The sequence below is a fragment of the Bombina bombina genome, chromosome 1 (genome assembly GCF_027579735.1).
Source record: "Bombina bombina isolate aBomBom1 chromosome 1, aBomBom1.pri, whole genome shotgun sequence".
NCBI lineage: Eukaryota > Metazoa > Chordata > Amphibia > Anura > Bombinatoridae > Bombina > Bombina bombina.
The window spans coordinates 455,563,876-455,584,841 of NC_069499.1; the positions used below are offsets into that span (position 1 = coordinate 455,563,876).

The following is a 20,966-nucleotide window of genomic DNA, read 5'->3' on the forward strand; positions in this document are numbered from 1 at the left end:
AAAATAAAAACTTACAATGCACTGTTCCAAATTATTATGCACAGTAAGTTTCAAAACACTTTATAGGTTGTAAAGAACTGAAAATTGTCATTTGTTGTGTTTGCAGCATATTTACTGAAATCAAAAGCTATTTCAATCAAACTTTGAACAACATTTTAACTTTTTAAACATTTTAACAGGTCACGTTACATTTTAACATAGGACCCCTTATTCGATAGCAGCTTCACAAGTCTTGTATCCATTGAACTTGTGAGTTTTTGGACAGTTTCTGCTTGAATTTGTTTGCAAGATGTCAGAATAGCCTCCCAGAGCTGCTGTTTGGATGTAAACTGCCTCCCACCCTCATAGATCTTTTGCTTGAGGATGCTCCAAAGGTTCTCAATAGGATTGAGGTCAGGGGAGGATGGAGGCCACACCATGACTTTCTCTCCTTTTATCCCCATAGCAGCCATTGATGCAGAGGTATTCTTTGCAGCATGAGATGGTGCATTGTCATGCATGAAGATGATTTTATTAAGGAAAGCATAGTTCTTCCTTCTGTACCAGGGAAGGAAGTGGTCATTCAGGAACTCCACATACTTTGCAGAGGTCATATTTACACCTTCGGGGACCCTAAAGGGGCCGACCAGCTATCTTCCCATGATTCCAGCCCAAAACATGACTCCACCACCGCCTTGCTGACGTCGCAGCCTTGTTGGAAGAGGGTGGCCGTCCACCAACCATCAACTACTCCATCCATCCTGACCATCCAGGGTTGCACGGCACTCATCAGTGAACAGGACTGTTTGAAAATTAGTCTTCATGTATTTTTCTGTCCAATGCAGCCATTTCTGCTTGTGAGCATTGGTTACTGTGGGCCGAATGGAAGGTTTTTGCACAGTTGCAAGACTCTGGAGGACTCTACACCTTGATGCCCGTGGGACTTCAGAGGCATCAGCAGCTTCAAATATCTGTTTGCTGCTATGTAATGGTATTTTAGCAGCTGCTCTCTTGATCCGATGCATGGATCTGACAGAAATCTTCCTCAATGTGCCTTTATCTGCACAAACCCATCTGTGCTCTGAATCAGCCACAAATCTCTTAATAGTGCGATGATCACTCTTAAGTTTTCGTGAAATATCTAATGTTTTCATACCTTGTCCAAGGCATTGAACTATTTCACTCTTTTTGGCAGCAGAGAGATTTTTTTTTCTTCCCCATATTGCTTGAAAATGGTGCTCTGCTTAATAATGTGGAACACCCTCCTTTAGTAGTTTTTCCTTTAATTGGGCTCACCTGGCAATCTAATTATCACAGATTAAAATCCTCCACTATGCACAAAATGTAAAAGTTGTTTTTCGCTAAGAAATCAGCTTCTCCCAGCAGTGGTTCAACCGACTCCCAGCTGATGAGAAGCAAAAACGACAGGCTTTCCTGGGATGCTCCTTAATTATTGTGCTAACTTTAGCTATGCTTGAAAGTTAGCTATGGCTTAAAGAGAATCTGCCTAAAAGCAGACTGAAGTAAAAAGTGAGCAATTGTGAACCTCATTTGCATGTCTTAATCAGAGGTCTTCTGTAGGAAAAACAAGCCTTCTGTAGGGAAACGGCGGGCTTTTCACGCTCACTTGAGTATGTTATGATATATACGGGCAGCGGATCCTGTTAGTCCTCTGCCCATATATAGCAAAGTCAAGTGGACAACTTCTCAAACCTCTCGCTTTTTAGTACATGGGGTCCATTGACAAGATTATAAATAATTAATTTTAAGTGAAATAATAGTGTTCTTCAAACTTTGCTTTCATCAAAGAATCCTCCATGTTCAGTAACAACAGCCTTGCGGGACCTTTGGCATTCTAGTTTTCAATTTGTTGAGGTAATATGAAGACATTTCACCCCATGCTTCCTGAATCACCTCTCACAAGTTGGATTGGCTTGATAGGCACTTCTTATGTACCATACAGTCGAGCTGCTCCCACAACAGCTCGATAGGGTTAAGATCTGGTGACTGTGCTGGCCACTCCATTAAAGACAGAATACCAACTGACTACTTCTTCACTAAATAGTTTATGTATAGTTTGGAGCTGTGCTTTGAGTCATTGTCCTGTTGTAGGAGCAAATTGGCTCCAATCAAGCGCTGTCCAAAGGGTATGGCATGGCTTTGCAAAATAGAGTGATAGCCTTCCTTCTTCAAGCTACCTTTTACCTTGTATAAATCTCTCACTTTACCACCTCCAAAGCACCCCCAGACCATCGCATTGCCTCCACCCTGCTTGAAAGATGGTGTTATGCACTCCTCCAGCATCTTTTAATTTGGTCTGCTTCTCACAAATGTTCTTCTTTGTGATCCAAACACCAGTGATTCGTGTGTCCATAACACTTTTTTCCTAATCTTCCTATGTCCAGTGTCTGTGTTCTTTTTGCCCATCTTAAACTTTTCTTTTAATTGCCCAGTCTGACATATGGCTTTTTCTTTGCATATTTTCATGGAAGGCCAGAATCCTGGAGTCACCTCTTTACTGTTGATGTTGAAACTGGTGTTTTGCAGGTACTATTTAGTGAAGCTGCTAGTTGAAACCTGTGAGGCATCTGTTTCTCAAACTAGATACTCTAATATATTTGTCCTCTTGCTCAGTTGTGCACCAAGGCCTCCCACTCCTCTTTCTATTCTGGTTAGAGCCAGTTTGAGCTATTCTGTGAAGAGAGTAGTACACAAAGTTGTATGAGAGCTTCAGTTTCTTGGCAATTACTCACATGGAATTAGCCTTCATTTCTCAGAACAAAAATAGACTGAAGAAAGTTCTTTGTTTCTGGCCATCTTGATCCTGTAATCAAACCCACAATTACTGATGCTCCAGATACTCAACTAGTCTAATGAAGGCCAGTTTTATTGCTACTTTAATTAACACAACTGTTTTCAGCTTTGCTAACATAATTGCAAAAGGGGTTTCTAATGATCAGCTAGCCTTTTTAATTATAAACATGGATTAGTAAACACAACTTGCCATTGGAACACAGGACAGAGCTAACAATATAAACTAGGCTAAGTCTATCTGTGATTTGGTCTAACAATGTAAACTATCTGCAGTATGGCCTTTCGCATGGAAGGTGTTGGACCCTCCAGGGTTGTTTCAGGGGGTCCAATGTCTGGGGGGAGACTCCGAGTCCAGCCAGCTGTTGTTTTGATGTCTGGGTTTGGTGCCATGGTGTCATTGCGTTGTGGGATGGCGGTCGGAGTGTAGAGATGTATGTGTGCATGTTAACATTAAGTGTATGTCTGTGTGCAGTTAACAGTAAGTGCATATCTGTGTGCATGTTAACAGTAAGTGTCTGTCTATCTGCAGTTAACAGTAAGTATATGTCTGTCTGAAGTTAGCAGTAAGTGTATATCTGTGTGCAACTAAGCAACAAGAATGTACTCAGGGGCAGATTAAGCAACTCTCAAGAGTGATAATCTCATATATCCAACTATAAAATATCAAAACCAGAAAAAAAGAGTGCGCTAGCAAAAAGCTCTGCCATATACTTAAAGGGACAGTCTACACCAGATTTTTTATTGTTTAAAAAGATAGATAATCCCTTTATTACCCATCCCCCAGTTTTACATAACCAGCACAGTTATATTAATATATGGTTTACCTCTGTGATTACCTTGTATCTAAGCCTCTGCAGACTGCCCCCTTATCTCAGTGCTTTTGACAGACATACAGTTTAGCCAACCAGTGCAGACTCCTAAATAACTCCACGGGAGTGAGCACAATGTAATCTATATGACACACATGAACTAGTACTGTCTAACTGTGAAAAACTTTCAAAATGCTCTGAGCTAGGAGGCGGTTTTCAATGGTTTAGAAATCAGTTTGAGCCTGCCTAGGTTTAGCTTTTCAAAAATACCACCAAGGGAACAAAGCAAATTTAATGATAAAAGTCAATTGGAAAGTTGTTTAAAATAGCATGCCCTATCTGAATCATGAAGTTTAATTTTGACTAGACTGTCCCTTTAAATATGCTCAAATGTTAAATGTATCTCAAAGGATACGGATTGGTGGTCCTATAGATAAATTCACTTAATGCACTATTTAGATATACTAGTACCACCTAATTAATAACGTTAGCAGGTTTGGTAACATAAAAATATATATATAAGAAATGTAGCTAAAACATATCAATAATGATAATAGCAAATTTTAATAATACATAAGACTCAAATGTTAATGATAATAAGGTGCACCTTATAAAAACAGTTAATGTTAAAAAATATAATATAAAAATTTACAATCTGAAACAATGTTCACTTATAATAGACAGTGTAAATGGTGAAAAAACAGATTGTGATAGACTGCTCCCAAATAGGTATATGAACCTCAGATATGTGTAGTTCTAAAAATGTTCAGAAAACTCTCTCGTTAGTGCTCACCAACACAAGAGAAGTTGCAGTACTGTATTAGTTTCTCTTTAATACGTGATATGCAATCTGTCTTTTTCTAAACGCATTCGATATGTAAATATACCATAACAGGTTTAAAGCCCAACGGATCCTACTCACCAGAATACAAAAGCTGTAGTGTATTAAAGGGACAGTCTACACCAGAATTTTTATTGTTTTAAAAGATAGATAATCCCTTTATTACCCATTTCCCAGTTTTGCATAACTAACACATTTATAATAATATACTTTTAACCTCTGTGATTATCTTGTATCTAAGCCTCTGCAAACTGCCCCTTTTTTCAGTTCTTTTGACAGACTTGCAGTCTAGCCAATCAGTGCCTGCTCCCAGATTATTTCATGTGCACGAGCACAGTGTTATCTATATAAAATACGTGAACTAACACCCTCTAGTGGTGAAAAACTATTAAAATGCAATCTGAAAGAGGTGGGCTTCAAGGTCTAAGAAATTAGCATATGAACCTCCTAGGTTAAGCTTTCAACTAAGAATACCAAGAGAACAAAGCAAAATTGGTGATAAAAGTAAATTGGAAAATTGTTTAAAATTACATGCTCTATCTGAATCATGAAAGTTTATTTTGGCCTAGACTGTCCCTTTAACTGCTTTCTCTGACCTTACTCTTTTTTAGCATGGTATTATTAGGCTCAGCGTTCTCACAATCGTTTACCAGCCCTCTGACGTGCTTCTGTCACATGTTTGTTTCCTCCACCTATCGGATGGTCAGATTACCGGCAATAGTAGCACAGATCCTCAGTTTCGGGCAAACTTTGCAGTAGTTTCCTTTCTAGTGTTTATTCTTTTCTGTTGTTTAGGAATAGTCATGGGTATCCAAGGAAGCAAATGTCACTATACTGCTTATCTACGCATTTCAGCATGAAGCTTTATTCAAGATAAGCCTGTGTACTTCCTTTAACCCTTATATACCCCATTTCTTAAAGGGGCAGAATTCTTTCTCCATGATCTTCCTATATCCAAAGTTTATGTATATAGTAACTTCTTGGGAGCTCTATCACAAATACTCAATTTTTGTGTAAGTTAAGGAGCAGTCTTTTAATTTATCCTTTGGGCTAATAATTTGTGTTATGTTGTATCAAACGTAACAATAATACATTGATTACAATAGAAACTATATATTAAAAATTCAAAATTTAATTATAATTTTAATTTAATTTATATCTCTGTGCAGTTAGCATTAAGTGTATGTCTGTGTGCAGTTAACAGTAAGTGTATGTCTGTGTGCAGTTAACAGTAAGTGTATGTCTGTGTGCAGTTAATAGTAAGTGTATGTCTGTGTGTAGGTAACAGTAAGTGTATGTCTGTGTGCATTTTAACAGTAAGTGTATGTCTGTGTGAAGTTAGCAGTAAGTATAGGTCTGTGTGCAGTTAGCAGTAAGTGTATGTCTGTGTGCAGTTAATAGTAAGTGTATGTCTGTGTGCAGTTAACAGTAAGTGTATGTCTGTGTGCATGTTAACAGTAAGTGTATGTCTGTGTGCAGTTAATAGTAAGTGTATGTCTGTGTGCAGTTAACAGTAAGTGTATGTCTGTGTGCAGTTAATAGTAAGTGTATGTCTGTGTGTAGGTAACAGTAAGTGTATGTCTGTGTGCATTTTAACAGTAAGTGTATGTCTGTGTGAAGTTAGCAGTAAGTATAGGTCTGTGTGCAGTTAGCAGTAAGTGTATGTCTGTGTGCAGTTAGCAGTAAGTGTATGTCTGTGTACAGTTAACAGTAAGTGTATGTCTGTGTGCATGTTAACAGTAAGTGTATGTCTGTGTGCAGTTAACAGTAAGTGTATGTCTGTGTGTAGTTAACAGTAAGTGTATGTCTGTGTGCAGTTAACAGTAAGTGTATGTCTGTGTGCAGTTAATAGTAAGTGTATGTCTGTGTGCAGTTAACAGTAAGTGTATGTCTGTGTGCAGTTAACAGTAAGTGTATGTCTGTGTGCAGTTAATAGTAAGTGTATGTCTGTGTGCAGTTAACAGTAAGTGTATGTCTGTGTGCAGTTAATAGTAAGTGTATGTCTGTGTGCAGTTAATAGTAAGTGTATGTCTGTGTGCAGTTAATAGTAAGTGTATGTCTGTGTGCAGTTAATAGTAAGTGTATGTCTGTGTGCAGTTAGCAGTAAGTGTATGTCTGTGTGTAGTTAGCAGTAAGTGTATGTCTGTGTGCAGTTAATAGTAAGTGTATGTCTGTGTGCAGTTAACAGTAAGTGTATGTCTGTGTGCAGTTAGCAGTAAGTGTATGTCTGTGTGCAGTTAGCAGTAAGTGTATGTCTGTGTGCAGGTAATAGTAAGTGTATTTCTGTGTGCAGTTAATAGTAAGTGTATGTCTGTGTTTAGTTAATAGTAAGTGTATGTCTGTGTGCAGGTAACAATAAGTGTATTTCTGTGTGCAGTTAATAGTAAGTGTATGACTGTGTTCAGTTAATAGTAAGTGTATGTCTGTGTGTAGTTAGCAGTAAGTGTATGACTGTGTTCAGTTAATAGTAAGTGTATGCCTGTGTGCAGTTAGCAGTAAGTGTATGTCTGTGTGCAGTTAGCAGTAAGTGAATGTCTGTGTGCAGTTAGCAGTAAGTGTATGTCTGTGTGCAGTTAGCAGTAAGTGTATGACTGTGTTCAGTTAATAGTAAGTGTATGTCTGTGTGCAGTTAGCAGTAACTGTATGTCTGTGTGCAGTTAGCAGTAAGTGTATGTCTGTGTGCAGTTTGCAGTAAGTGCATATCTGTAGCAGTAAGTGCATATCTGTGTGCATGTTAACAGTAAGTGTCTGTCTAGCTGCAGTTAACAGTAAGTGTATGCCTGTCTGAAGTTAGCAGTAAGTGTATATCTGTGTGCAACTAAGCAACAGGAATGTACTCAGGGGCAGATTAAGCAACTCTCAAGAGTGATAATCTCATATATCCCACTATAAAATATCATCAAAACCAGAAAAAAAAGAGTGCGCTAGCAAAAAGCTCTGCCATATACTTAAATATGCTCAAATGTTAAATGTATCTCAAAGGATACGGATTGGTGGTCCTATAGATGGTGGTCTGTGTTCAGTTAGCAGTAAGTGTATGTCTGTGTGCAGTAACAGTAAGTGTATGTCTGTGTGCAGTTAATAGTAAGTGTATGTCTGTGTGCAGTTAGCAGTAAGTGTATGTCTATGTGCAGTTACCAGTAAGTGTATGACTGTGTTCAGTTAATAGTAAGTGTATGTCTGTATGCAGTTAGCAGTAAGTGTATGTCTGTGTGCAGTTAGCAGTAAGTGTATGACTGTGTTCAGTTAGCAGTAACTGTATGTCTGTGTGCAGTTAGCAGTAACTGTATGTCTGTGTGCAGTTAGCAGTAAGTGTATGTCTGTGTGCAGTTAATAGTAAGTGTATGTCTGTGTGCAGTTAATAGTAAGTGTATGTCTGTGTGCAGTTAGCAGTAAGTGTATGTCTGTGTGCAGTTAATAGTAAGTGTATGTCTGTGTGCAGTTAATAGTAAGTGTATTTATGTGTGCAGTTAATAGTAAGTGTATGTCTGTGTGCAGTTAACAGTAAGTGTATGTCTGTGTGCAGTTAGCAGTAAGTGTATGTCTATGTGTAGGTAACAGTAAGCGTATGTCTGTGTGTAGGTAACAGTAAGTGTATGTCTGTGTGCAGTTAGCAGTAAATGCATGGCTGTGTGCAGTTAGCAATAAGTGTATATCTATATGCAGTTTACAGTAAGTGTATGCCTGTGTGTAGGTAACAGTAAGTGTATGTCTGTGTGCAGTTAACAGTAAGTGTGTGTGAAGTTAGCAGTAAGTGTATGTCTGTATTCAGTTAATAGTAAGTGTATGTCTGTGTGCAGTTAATAGTAAGTGTATGTCTGTGTGCAGTTAGCAGTAAGTGTATGTATATGTGAAGTTAGCAGTAAGTGTATGTCTGTGTGCAGTTAATAGTAAGCGTATGTCTATGTGCAGTTAGCAGTAAGTGTATGTCTGTGTGCAGTTAACAGTAAGTGCATGGCTGTGTGCAGTCAGCAGTAAGTGTAAATCTATATGCAGTTAGCAGTAAGTGTATGTCTGTGTGCAGTTAGCAGTAAGTGTATGTCTGTGTGCAGTTAATAGTAAGCGTATGTCAATGTGCAGTTAGCAGTAAGTGTATGTCTGTGTGCAGTTAACAGTAAGTGCATGGCTGTGTGCAGTCAGCAGTAAGTGTAAATCTATATGCAGTTAGCAGTAAGTGTATGCCTGTGTGTAGGTAACAGTAAGTGTATGTCTATGTGCATTTTAACAGTAAGTGTATGTCTGTGTGCAGTTAGCAGTAAGTGTATGTCTGTGTGCAGTTAGCAGTAAGTGTATGTCTGTGTGCAGTTAGCAGTAAGTGTATGTCTCTGTGCAGTTAACAGTAAGTGTATGTCTGTGTACAGTTAATAGTAAGTGTATGTCTCTGTGCAGTTCCAAGTAAGTGTACGTCTGTGTGCAGTTAATAGTAAGTGTATGTCTGTGTGCAGTTAGCAGTAAGTGTATGTCTGTAGGCAGTTAGCAGTGAGTGTATGTCTGTGTGCAGTTAATAGTAAGTGTATGTCTGTGTGCAGTTCCAAGTAAGTGTACGTCTGTGTGCAGTTAATAGTAAGTGTATGTCTGTGTGCAGTTAGCAGTAAGTGTATGTCTGTGTGCAGTTAGCAGTAAGTGTATGTCTCTGTGCAGTTAACAGTAAGTGTATGTCTGTGTACAGTTAATAGTAAGTGTATGTCTCTGTGCAGTTCCAAGTAAGTGTACGTCTGTGTACGTCTGTGTGCAGTTAATAGTAAGTGTATGTCTGTGTGCAGTTAACAGTAAGTGTATGTCTGTATGCAGTTAATAGTAAGTGTATGTCTGTGTGCAGTTAATAGTAAGTGTATGTCTGTGTGCAGTTAACAGTAAGTGTATGTCTGTGTGCAGTTAATAGTAAGTGTATGTCTGTGTGCAGTTAACAGTAAGTGTATGTCTGTATGCAGTTAATAGTAAGTGTATGTCTGTGTAAAATATCATCAAAACCAGAAAAAAAGAGTGCGCTAGCAAAAAGCTCTGCCATATACTTAAATATGCTCAAATGTTAAATGTATCTCAAAGGATACGGATTGGTGGTCCTATAGATGGTGGTCTGTGTTCAGTTAGCAGTAAGTGTATGTCTGTGTGCAGTAACAGTAAGTGTATGTCTGTGTGCAGTTAACAGTAAGTGTATGTCTGTGTGCAGTTAATAGTAAGTGTATGTCTGTGTGCAGTTAGCAGTAAGTGTATGTCTATGTGCAGTTACCAGTAAGTGTATGACTGTGTTCAGTTAATAGTAAGTGTATGTCTGTATGCAGTTAGCAGTAAGTGTATGTCTGTGTGCAGTTAGCAGTAAGTGTATGACTGTGTTCAGTTAGCAGTAACTGTATGTCTGTGTGCAGTTAGCAGTAACTGTATGTCTGTGTGCAGTTAGCAGTAAGTGTATGTCTGTGTGCAGTTAATAGTAAGTGTATGTCTGTGTGCAGTTAATAGTAAGTGTATGTCTGTGTGCAGTTAGCAGTAAGTGTATGTCTGTGTGCAGTTAATAGTAAGTGTATGTCTGTGTGCAGTTAATAGTAAGTGTATTTATGTGTGCAGTTAATAGTAAGTGTATGTCTGTGTGCAGTTAACAGTAAGTGTATGTCTGTGTGCAGTTAGCAGTAAGTGTATGTCTATGTGTAGGTAACAGTAAGCGTATGTCTGTGTGTAGGTAACAGTAAGTGTATGTCTGTGTGCAGTTAGCAGTAAATGCATGGCTGTGTGCAGTTAGCAATAAGTGTATATCTATATGCAGTTTACAGTAAGTGTATGCCTGTGTGTAGGTAACAGTAAGTGTATGTCTGTGTGCAGTTAACAGTAAGTGTGTGTGAAGTTAGCAGTAAGTGTATGTCTGTATTCAGTTAATAGTAAGTGTATGTCTGTGTGCAGTTAATAGTAAGTGTATGTCTGTGTGCAGTTAGCAGTAAGTGTATGTATGTGTGAAGTTAGCAGTAAGTGTATGTCTGTGTGCAGTTAATAGTAAGCGTATGTCTATGTGCAGTTAGCAGTAAGTGTATGTCTGTGTGCAGTTAACAGTAAGTGCATGGCTGTGTGCAGTCAGCAGTAAGTGTAAATCTATATGCAGTTAGCAGTAAGTGTATGTCTGTGTGCAGTTAGCAGTAAGTGTATGTCTGTGTGCAGTTAATAGTAAGCGTATGTCAATGTGCAGTTAGCAGTAAGTGTATGTCTGTGTGCAGTTAACAGTAAGTGCATGGCTGTGTGCAGTCAGCAGTAAGTGTAAATCTATATGCAGTTAGCAGTAAGTGTATGCCTGTGTGTAGGTAACAGTAAGTGTATCAAAAGAGAGAAAAGAGAGAAGAGGCGCCAAATGGTGTGTATCGTTTTGAATTCAGTAGGCCTTGCCCCCAAATAAAAACTACTTACAAAATTTCCAGCACTTGAGAAGTGCCACAAATGCCTTCTGAACTGTTAGCAGCCGTCCAGCTAGCTGAAATGTATCAGAACTGCGTCTATACCGTGCTGTTTAAGACAAAAAACACAAAAGTGCCACAATAGTGTGTATCAGTGTGATCATTTGATATAGCGCAACAAATGTAATGTACTCACAAGATGTAAGGCACTTGAAAAGTGCCACAAGAGCCTCCTGGACACTTGTCAGCTGTCCAGCTTACTGATAGCATCGATCCCAGGTTCACTTGTTCGGCTTACACATGGGCTCCCATGCAGCACACTTAGATCTCCCTGCAGCTCAGTGTTCAGATGAGTGCAAGTCTGGCTACCAATATTGGGTGTGCAAAGTTGCTAGAAATAGCCGTGCTACTTGTACTGATTAGTTTAAAAATATATATTTATTAAAAACAATGTTACACTACGCGTTTCTCGGTTACTTAGACCGCTTCCTCAGGTGTAATTTCAGATACAAAATAGCAAAATTTTATAGCCCCATATCGGCGTCTATCCCGACCCAGGGCGCATGCGTGAGCAACTAAAAAAACCTTAGCCAATCAGTGCCTACGTTCGATTTATCTCTGATGTAATTGGTTCTCCCTAAGGGGCTTGGTTAATGACGTGCCCGCTATCGTATGTGTGATGTTTATCATCGGCACACATGACAATTTTAAACTGCCTAAGTTCGATTTGTCTCTGATGTAATTGGATCCCACCAAGGGGCTTGGCCAATGACGTGCCCGCCATCGTATGTGTGATGTTTATCATCGGCACACATGACAGTTTTAAACTGACAGTTAAACAGATCGTAAATATTATATTGCCAAGTGGTACTGTCTCCCTAGTATTTATAGTATTATCTATTTTTGGCACCAATTCACTAGAGTTAGTTGATCATGCATTTACATATAGTAAAAAAATATAAAAATTAATATAAAAACATACTCAAAAAGCAAATGTTATCACTCATGTCTAAACATCTATATGTATTATCTGATTTTAAAACCGCTGTGATCGGACAGATAACCATATACTAGACTAATAATAAAAGTTAATAATATAACATAAAATATATATTAATCTAAAGTATAAACATAAATCAAATGATATATATCGAATAAATTATAACATAACTGTTGCTATCATTGACAAATATTGCAACTATTAATATATAGGTCTTATATCTTAATTAAAAGCGGCCATGTCTATATTTTCGTTTAAAATTTACAAAGATATTTTTGTGATAAAAAATTAAAGTCATCAAATCAATTGCCTATTATTACAAATGACATGCCTGAAAGACCTACTAGAGATATTGTTTATTGTGAACCTGAAGAATTTTGTGAATCACTATTCGATGATTACATACACTCTAATCTAGCACCCAGTTCCAATTTTAATCCCCCAACTACATGTCCCAATATTACTCTTTTTCAAAATCTAGTGTTAGAAGAGTTTGGAACTATGAACCTTGAAATCAATAACTATAATTTGAATAAATTTGAATACAAGGCTCTGGCCAATTTGGCAAAGAATAAAGATATAGTCATCAGGCAGGCGGACAAGGGGGGAGGGGTGGTTCTACAAGATATGTCAGATTATATTGCAGAAGCCGATAAAATTCTGTTAGATCCTTGTTATTATAGGGAATTGAGTTTTAATCCCACATTAACATATTTGGCTAAACTCACCAAACTAATAGATAAAGGCTTTTCAGAAGGGATTCTAAATAAAAAGGAGAGAGATTATTTGATACCCATGTCACCCAATTTGGCCTATTATTACCATCTTCCGAAAATACACAAAGACCCAAAGTGTCCACCAGGGAGACCTATTATTTCTGGTATCGGAAATCTTACTTGCAATTTATCCGAGTATGTAGACACCTATCTGAAAAAACCGGTTATGGGTCTGGAATCTTATATCAAAGATACTCCAGACCTTATATCGAAGATCTCCAAAATTGAAAAAGCAGGGCGAGATCTCATCTGGTGTACATGTGATGTATCCTCTTTATATTCAAATATCTGCCACAATCTAGGCCTAGAAGCAATAGATAAGTTTTTAAAAAGAGATCAATATCTACCGTCCAAACAAAGACAGTTTTTACTAGAAGCCATATCTTTTGTGTTAAAACACAATTATTTTGTGTACCAGGAAAGGTTTTTTTTACAAATCAAGGGAACGGCCATGGGCACCAGGTTTGCCCCCAGTTTTGCGAATCTTTTTATGGGGATATTTGAGGAGAATTATATATATAAGTCTCCTTTGGGGGCAGGCCTGGTGTACTATGGCCGTTTCATTGATGACCTATTACTGATATGGGATGGCACTGAAGACTCCGCAAAGGAATTCATCATATCTTTAAACAACAACAATATGGGCCTTAAATTAACATCAAATATTAATAAGAACTCCATAGAATTTCTGGATCTAATATTGAGCTGGGATGCAAATGGACGAGTAACCACTAAAACATATTTCAAATCAGTTGATACAAATAGCTATTTAAACTATAAAAGCAATCATTACAAAGCCTGGGTTAAAAATATACCGTATAACCAGTTTTCCAGGATACGCAGAAATTGTACTACTTTAAATAGTTATGATGATCAGGCAGAGACTCTAAGATCAAGATTTCTAGAAAAGGGATACCCAAGAGTCCTAATTGAAGAAGGTTATAGAAAAGCTAGGATTAAAGATAGAGAGGAATTTTTTAAAAAGAAAAATGAAGACATTATGAATATTAATGGCAATAGTGTTAATAAATCCACAAATACACAGCCCAAATCTAACAATTTAAGATTTATCACCAAATTCAATAGTAACCACCATAAAATTAAACACATTTTGTGTAAACATTGGTATATTTTAAGAAATGACTGCATTCTCAAAAACATTTTAGAAGAGTTCCCGATCTGCACTTTTAAGAGAGCTCCTACATTAAAAAATAAATTAGCACCGAGCAAGGTGGTAATGAAGAAATATATTAAAGGGAGCAACACAAGAACCACCACAAATAGTTGGCCAATGGGCAAAAGGGGTTTTTACAGATGTAATCGACCGAACTGTGGTCTTTGCAAATATACTTCAGGTAATAGGATCAAATTTCAATCTACTTCCACAAAGGAAGAATTTGAAATAAATTCTAGATTCACTTGTGATTCAAGTTATGTGGTATATCTCCTTGAATGTCAATGTGGAATTCAGTACATTGGTAGGTCCTCAAGACCCCTAAAAAAGAGATGGGGGGAACATAATAGAAATATAAAGAATGGGGTGGCCAACCATAGTGTTCCAAGACATAGTAAAAACTGTCATGACGGACAAACTGAACTTTTTAATATTTTTCCATTAGAACAGATTGCTCCCATATGGGGTAGGAATAGGTTAACCCATCTAAGACAGAGAGAGACATTTTGGATTTGGAAGCTTAAGACTCTCCAACCCCATGGCTTAAACGAAAATATAGACATGGCCGCTTTTAATTAAGATATAAGACCTATATATTAATAGTTGCAATATTTGTCAATGATAGCAACAGTTATGTTATAATTTATTCGATATATATCATTTGATTTATGTTTATACTTTAGATTAATATATATTTTATGTTATATTATTAACTTTTATTATTAGTCTAGTATATGGTTATCTGTCCGATCACAGCGGTTTTAAAATCAGATAATACATATAGATGTTTAGACATGAGTGATAACATTTGCTTTTTGAGTATGTTTTTATATTAATTTTTATATTTTTTTACTATATGTAAATGCATGATCAACTAACTCTAGTGAATTGGTGCCAAAAATAGATAATACTATAAATACTAGGGAGACAGTACCACTTGGCAATATAATATTTACGATCTGTTTAACTGTCAGTTTAAAACTGTCATGTGTGCCGATGATAAACATCACACATACGATGGCGGGCACGTCATTGGCCAAGCCCCTTGGTGGGATCCAATTACATCAGAGACAAATCGAACTTAGGCAGTTTAAAATTGTCATGTGTGCCGATGATAAACATCACACATACGATAGCGGGCACGTCATTAACCAAGCCCCTTAGGGAGAACCAATTACATCAGAGATAAATCGAACGTAGGCACTGATTGGCTAAGGTTTTTTTAGTTGCTCACGCATGCGCCCTGGGTCGGGATAGACGCCGATATGGGGCTATAAAATTTTGCTATTTTGTATCTGAAATTACACCTGAGGAAGCGGTCTAAGTAACCGAGAAACGCGTAGTGTAACATTGTTTTTAATAAATATATATTTTTAAACTAATCAGTACAAGTAGCACGGCTATTTCTAGCAACTTTGCACACCCAATATTGGTAGCCAGACTTGCACTCATCTGAACACTGAGCTGCAGGGAGATCTAAGTGTGCTGCATGGGAGCCCATGTGTAAGCCGAACAAGTGAACCTGGGATCGATGCTATCAGTAAGCTGGACAGCTGACAAGTGTCCAGGAGGCTCTTGTGGCACTTTTCAAGTGCCTTACATCTTGTGAGTACATTACATTTGTTGCGCTATATCAAATGATCACACTGATACACACTATTGTGGCACTTTTGTGTTTTTTGTCTTAAACAGCACGGTATAGACGCAGTTCTGATACATTTCAGCTAGCTGGACGGCTGCTAACAGTTCAGAAGGCATTTGTGGCACTTCTCAAGTGCTGGAAATTTTGTAAGGAGTTTTTATTTGGGGGCAAGGCCTACTGAATTCAAAACGATACACACCATTTGGCGCCTCTTCTCTCTTTTCTCTCTTTTGAACAGAACCTGTGATTGCCAACACCTTTCTGGAATGAGATTGCGGCCTGGAGATTATAAATACCTCTGAGAGTGTGGACTATCATATTACACATTGTCAAAGAGATAGTTTATTTATTATAGTTAACTATATCATATTAAGATACTCTTAACCTACCAAGTTTTGAATTTATTTGTAGGTTGTTTTTATTATTATTGTTCTTGTTGTATTATTGACAATATTTACAACTTTTTCTATGACAGTTTTGCAGCACTATTGCACATTAGTACTGGCGGAACATTGCTAGTAATTAAGGGCGCCTCTAATTTTATTTCTAATAACAGTAAGTGTATGTCTATGTGCATTTTAACAGTAAGTGTATGTCTGTGTGCAGTTAGCAGTAAGTGTATGTCTGTGTGCAGTTAGCAGTAAGTGTATGTCTGTGTGCAGTTAGCAGTAAGTGTATGTCTCTGTGCAGTTAACAGTAAGTGTATGTCTGTGTACAGTTAATAGTAAGTGTATGTCTCTGTGCAGTTCCAAGTAAGTGTACGTCTGTGTGCAGTTAATAGTAAGTGTATGTCTGTGTGCAGTTAGCAGTAAGTGTATGTCTGTAGGCAGTTAGCAGTGAGTGTATGTCTGTGTGCAGTTAATAGTAAGTGTATGTCTGTGTGCAGTTCCAAGTAAGTGTACGTCTGTGTGCAGTTAATAGTAAGTGTATGTCTGTGTGCAGTTAGCAGTAAGTGTATGTCTGTGTGCAGTTAGCAGTAAGTGTATGTCTCTGTGCAGTTAACAGTAAGTGTATGTCTGTGTACAGTTAATAGTAAGTGTATGTCTCTGTGCAGTTCCAAGTAAGTGTACGTCTGTGTGCAGTTAATAGTAAGTGTATGTCTGTGTGCAGTTAGCAGTAAGTGTATGTCTGTAGGCAGTTAGCAGTGAGTGTATGTCTGTGTACAGTTAATAGTAAGTGTATGTCTCTGTGCAGTTCCAAGTAAGTGTACGTCTGTGTGCAGTTAATAGTAAGTGTATTTCTGTGTGCAGTTAGCAGTAAGTGTATGTCTGTAGGCAGTTAATAGTAAGTGTATGTCTGTGTGCAGTTAACAGTAAGTGTATGTCTGTATGCAGTTAATAGTAAGTGTATGTCTGTGTGCAGTTAATAGTAAGTGTATGTCTGTGTGCAGTTAACAGTAAGTGTATGTCTGTGTGCAGTTAATAGTAAGTGTATGTCTGTGTGCAGTTAACAGTAAGTGTATGTCTGTATGCAGTTAATAGTAAGTGTATGTCTGTGTGCAGTTAATAGTAAGTGTATGTCTGTGTGCAGTTAACAGTAAGTGTATGTCTGTGTGCAGTTAATAGTAAGTGTATGTCTGTGTGCAGTTAACAGTAAGTGTATGTCTGTATGCAGTTAATAGTAAGTGTATGTCTGTGTGCAGTTAATAGTAAGTGTATGTCTGTGTGCAGTTAACAGTAAGTGTATGTCTGTGTGCAGTTAATAGTAAGGGGTAGATTTAACAAGCAGCGGATGCTGCAATCTACCCCAGTAGTTTCCAGATCGCTGGAAACATAAGTTAAGAAGCAGCAGTCATAAGACCGATCAGATACGATCGCAATGATTGACACCCCCTACTAGCGGCCGATTGGCTTGCGAATGTGCAGTGGGCGGCATTGCACAAGCATTTCACTAGAAATGCTGTTGCAATGTTAAATGCTGACACAAGTTTGTGACTCTTCTGTTTGTATGATACCTTTTATTGTCTTCCATTGATGAGTGTGTCTGTCTGCCCTGACCTTTAGTGTTTGATTTTCTTTTCTGGTGCTGTCTTGGGCACCAAGCTTGTGACACACACCTGATGCCCTTGAATCTTTTAACATATTGGGGCCTATTTATCAAAGGTCTTGCGGACCTGATCCGACAGTGCGGATCAGGTCCGCAAGACCTCGCTGAATGCGGAGAGCAATACGCTCTCCATATTCAGCATTTCACCAGCAGGTCACAAGAGCTGCTGGTGCAACGCTGCCCCTCTGCAGACTCGCGGCCAATCGGCAACCAGCGGGGGGGGTGTCAATCAACCCGATCGTACTCGATCGGGTTGAATTCTGGCGATTCCTGTCCGCCTGCTCAGAGCAGGCGGACAGGGTTATGGAGCAGCGGTCTTTAGACCGCTGCTTCATAACTGCTGTTTCTGGCGAGTCTTCAGACTCACCAGAAACATGGGCCCACGGAGCTTGATAAATGGGCCCCATTGAATGTATTTAAATCTGTGGCCATCTGGCCTTTGAAATTCCATATCAAGAATATCCCCTGCAAAACATACACACTGGTCAGCTATATGGTTTCATTCTAGTTCCAGCTTTTATGCCAGAATGTTTATTTAAATTTTGTTTTACTTGTTAAAACGATCTTCCTAAAAGTTTCCCCTAAAATGAGAAATGTTTGATTTGTTTAATTTGTAATCCATCAAAATATAAATATGTGGGACGGCAAGTTTTTATTGGCTTCTGAGGGAAATAACTCAAAAAAGGACCAACTAGGAAATCTGTTTGTTGTTTCACAATAATGAGTCCCCAAACTGTCTCTCCCCTTTTATACTTTTAACTGACTAAACAGTAATAGTAATTATCCTATATAATAAAAGGCCAGGTATGTTTGTCAGCTGCAGTCATGCGCAGAGACTGCACAAGGACAAACATACTTGGCCTTGAGCAGCAGAGGAGTGCACACTGTGGAAGCTGCCTGGTGGGGGCGTGGCCAGGTGTGTCATGATAGGGGTGTGGTCAGGCATGCCATTATGGGGGGCGTGACCAGCGGGCGTTGTGAGGGGGGTGGCCGGGTGGGATCGAGCGTGAAGGGGTGTGGCTGACGGGAGCAGCCATGGTGGCAGCGGCATCGTCAAGAGGGGAGAGCAAAACAGAGGGGACAGAGGAGGGGGAGAGAGAGAGACCAAAAGAGAGTGTGGAGAGACCAAAAGAGAGGAGGGAAAGAGCAAAAAGACAGGGGGGGAAGAGAGAAAGGGAGCAAAAGAGAAGGGGGAAATTGAGGGGAGAGAGAGCAAAAGAGTGGGGAGAGAGAGCAAAAGAGTGGAGAGAGAGCAAAAGAGGGGAGAGAGAGAGCAAATGATAGGAGGGAGAGAGAGAGCAAAAGAGGGGGGCAAGAGAGAGCAAAAGAGGGGGGAGAGAGCAAAAAGGGGGGAGAGATAGAGAGCAAAAGAGGGGGGAGAGAGCAAAAGAGGGGGGGAGATAGAGCAAAAGAGAGGGAGAGAGAGCAAAAGAGAGGGCGCAAAAGAGAGGGAGAGAGAACGCAAAAGAGGGGGAGAGAGAGAGCACAAAGAGGGGGAGAGAGAGAGCACAAAAGAGGGGGAGAGAGAGAGCGCAAAAGAGGGGTAGAGAGAGCACAAAAGAGGGGGAGAGAGAGCTCAAAAAAGAGGGGGAGAGAGAGAGCACAAAAAAGAGGGGGAGAGAGAGAGAGCTTAAAAAAGAGGGGGAGAGAGAGAGCACAAAAGAGGGGGAGAGAGAGCAAAAGAGAGGGGGAGAGAGAGCAAAAGAGAGGGGGAGAGAGAGCAAAAGAGAGGGGGGAGAGAGAGCAAAAGAGAGGGGGGAGAGAAAGCAAAAGAGGGGGAGAGAGAGAGCTCAAAAGAGAGGGGGGAGAGAGAGAGCGCAAAAGAGGGGGAGAGAGAGCACAAAAGAGAAGGGGGAGGGAGAGCGCAAAAGAGAGGAGAAAGAGAGCGCAAAAGAGAGGGGGAGAGAGCACAAAAGAGAAGGGGAAAAGAGAGCACAAAAGAGGGAGAGAGAGAGAGAGCGCAAAAGAGAAGGGGGTGAGAGAAAGAGGAGAGCAATAGAGAGAAGGGGTGAGAGAGAGCAAAAGAGGGGAAGAGAGAGCAAAAGAGGGGGGAGAGAAAGAGAGTAAAAGAGGGAGGAGAGAGAGCGAGCAAAAGAAGGGGGAGGGGAGAGAGAGAGAGCAAAAGAGGGGGGGAGAGAGCAAAAGAGGGGGAGAGGAGCAAAAGAGGGGGAGAGAGAGAGCAAAAGAGGGGGGAGAGAGCAAAAGAGGAGGAGAGAGAAAGCAAAAGAGGGGGGAAGAGAGAGAGCAAAAGAGGGGGGGAGAGAGAGCGCAAAAGAGAGTGGGACAGAGAGAGGGAGCAATTGTTGGAACCGCGGTATTTAAAAAAATTGGCCCGTGTACACGGGCTTTAGGACTAGAAGTACATATTTAAATTGATTGTCAAATATTAAAATAATAAACATATACCAGAAGTACATAAATAACCATATTCTGCCACCTTACCCAAAGAAAAAATTATAAATAATATAAAATTAAAGAGCAAGAACAGTTGAGATATAGATTAACAAAGGAAACGATGTAAGAGGGAAAATGAAGGACGAGGAGATGAGGAAAAGAGGGAAAAGAAGGGTGGACTTATTTATTTATATAAACTACAGTTTGTAGAGTAGAGGACAGCAATGTTTCAAAATTAACCTAGTGTGCAAGTTAATGGAAGATGGCTATTACATTGATATTGCAAATATAACAAGAGGATATTACTGTTTAATACTATGAGGACTTTTTTTTTTTATTAACAATCGTTTATTGTACATTATTCTACATAAATGTTTTATTATTTTATTAATTATTTTAAAAGGATATGAAACTTTCTTCGCATGTTTAGGGTCATTGAATAGCAAACAGATTAAGTGTACAAAACACCAGTGGCTGCTGCTTCTGATCACGTCTACTTACCACATTTTGTCCTTGTGAATTTTCCTTGCTATTTGCCCAGGATTGGCTGAAGGACAGGCAGTCCAGAGAGTTGATACAACAGTAATTCTCAGGAAGCACTTTTCCTGGATTGTAGAAAGAACAGGAAGTAGGGATATCAATGTTGTAACTGTTAATTGTACCTCTGAAGCTAAAGTTAAAGCTTTAGGGCTAGATTACAAGTGTTGCTCTAACACTAAATTTACACTTGTCTGGTTAGCGCAACTGATAACCTTGTGTAAAGGGTTAGGGCTAAAAAAAAGTTGCATTACACATAAATACATTAAAATTAACACTTACAATCATATTTGCATTATCTAATAACATTATTCATATATATAAATAAAAAAAAATTATAAGGATTAAAATGTATATGATATATGACAAGGTATTTGAATGGAAAGGGCTATTATGTATATATACATACATATACATGTGTATATACTGTATCTATACTTTATTAGGTACACCTGTTCAATTGCTTGGTAACAGCCAATCACATGGCGTGAGGATTCAGAGCAATTGGACCTCATCTGTAGATCTGATGTAATTCTCAACTAAGAGCGACTGTATTTGTATCACTTTGGCCGGTGTATCA

At 38.9% G+C, this 20,966-nt stretch overlaps 1 protein-coding gene across 1 annotated transcript in view; it reads left to right on the plus strand.

Annotated features, from left to right (window-relative positions):
- Window positions 1-20,966, plus strand: part of MAP3K20 (mitogen-activated protein kinase kinase kinase 20) — a 543,230-nt gene that overhangs the window by 218,550 nt on the left and 303,714 nt on the right. The window lies entirely within an intron of this gene.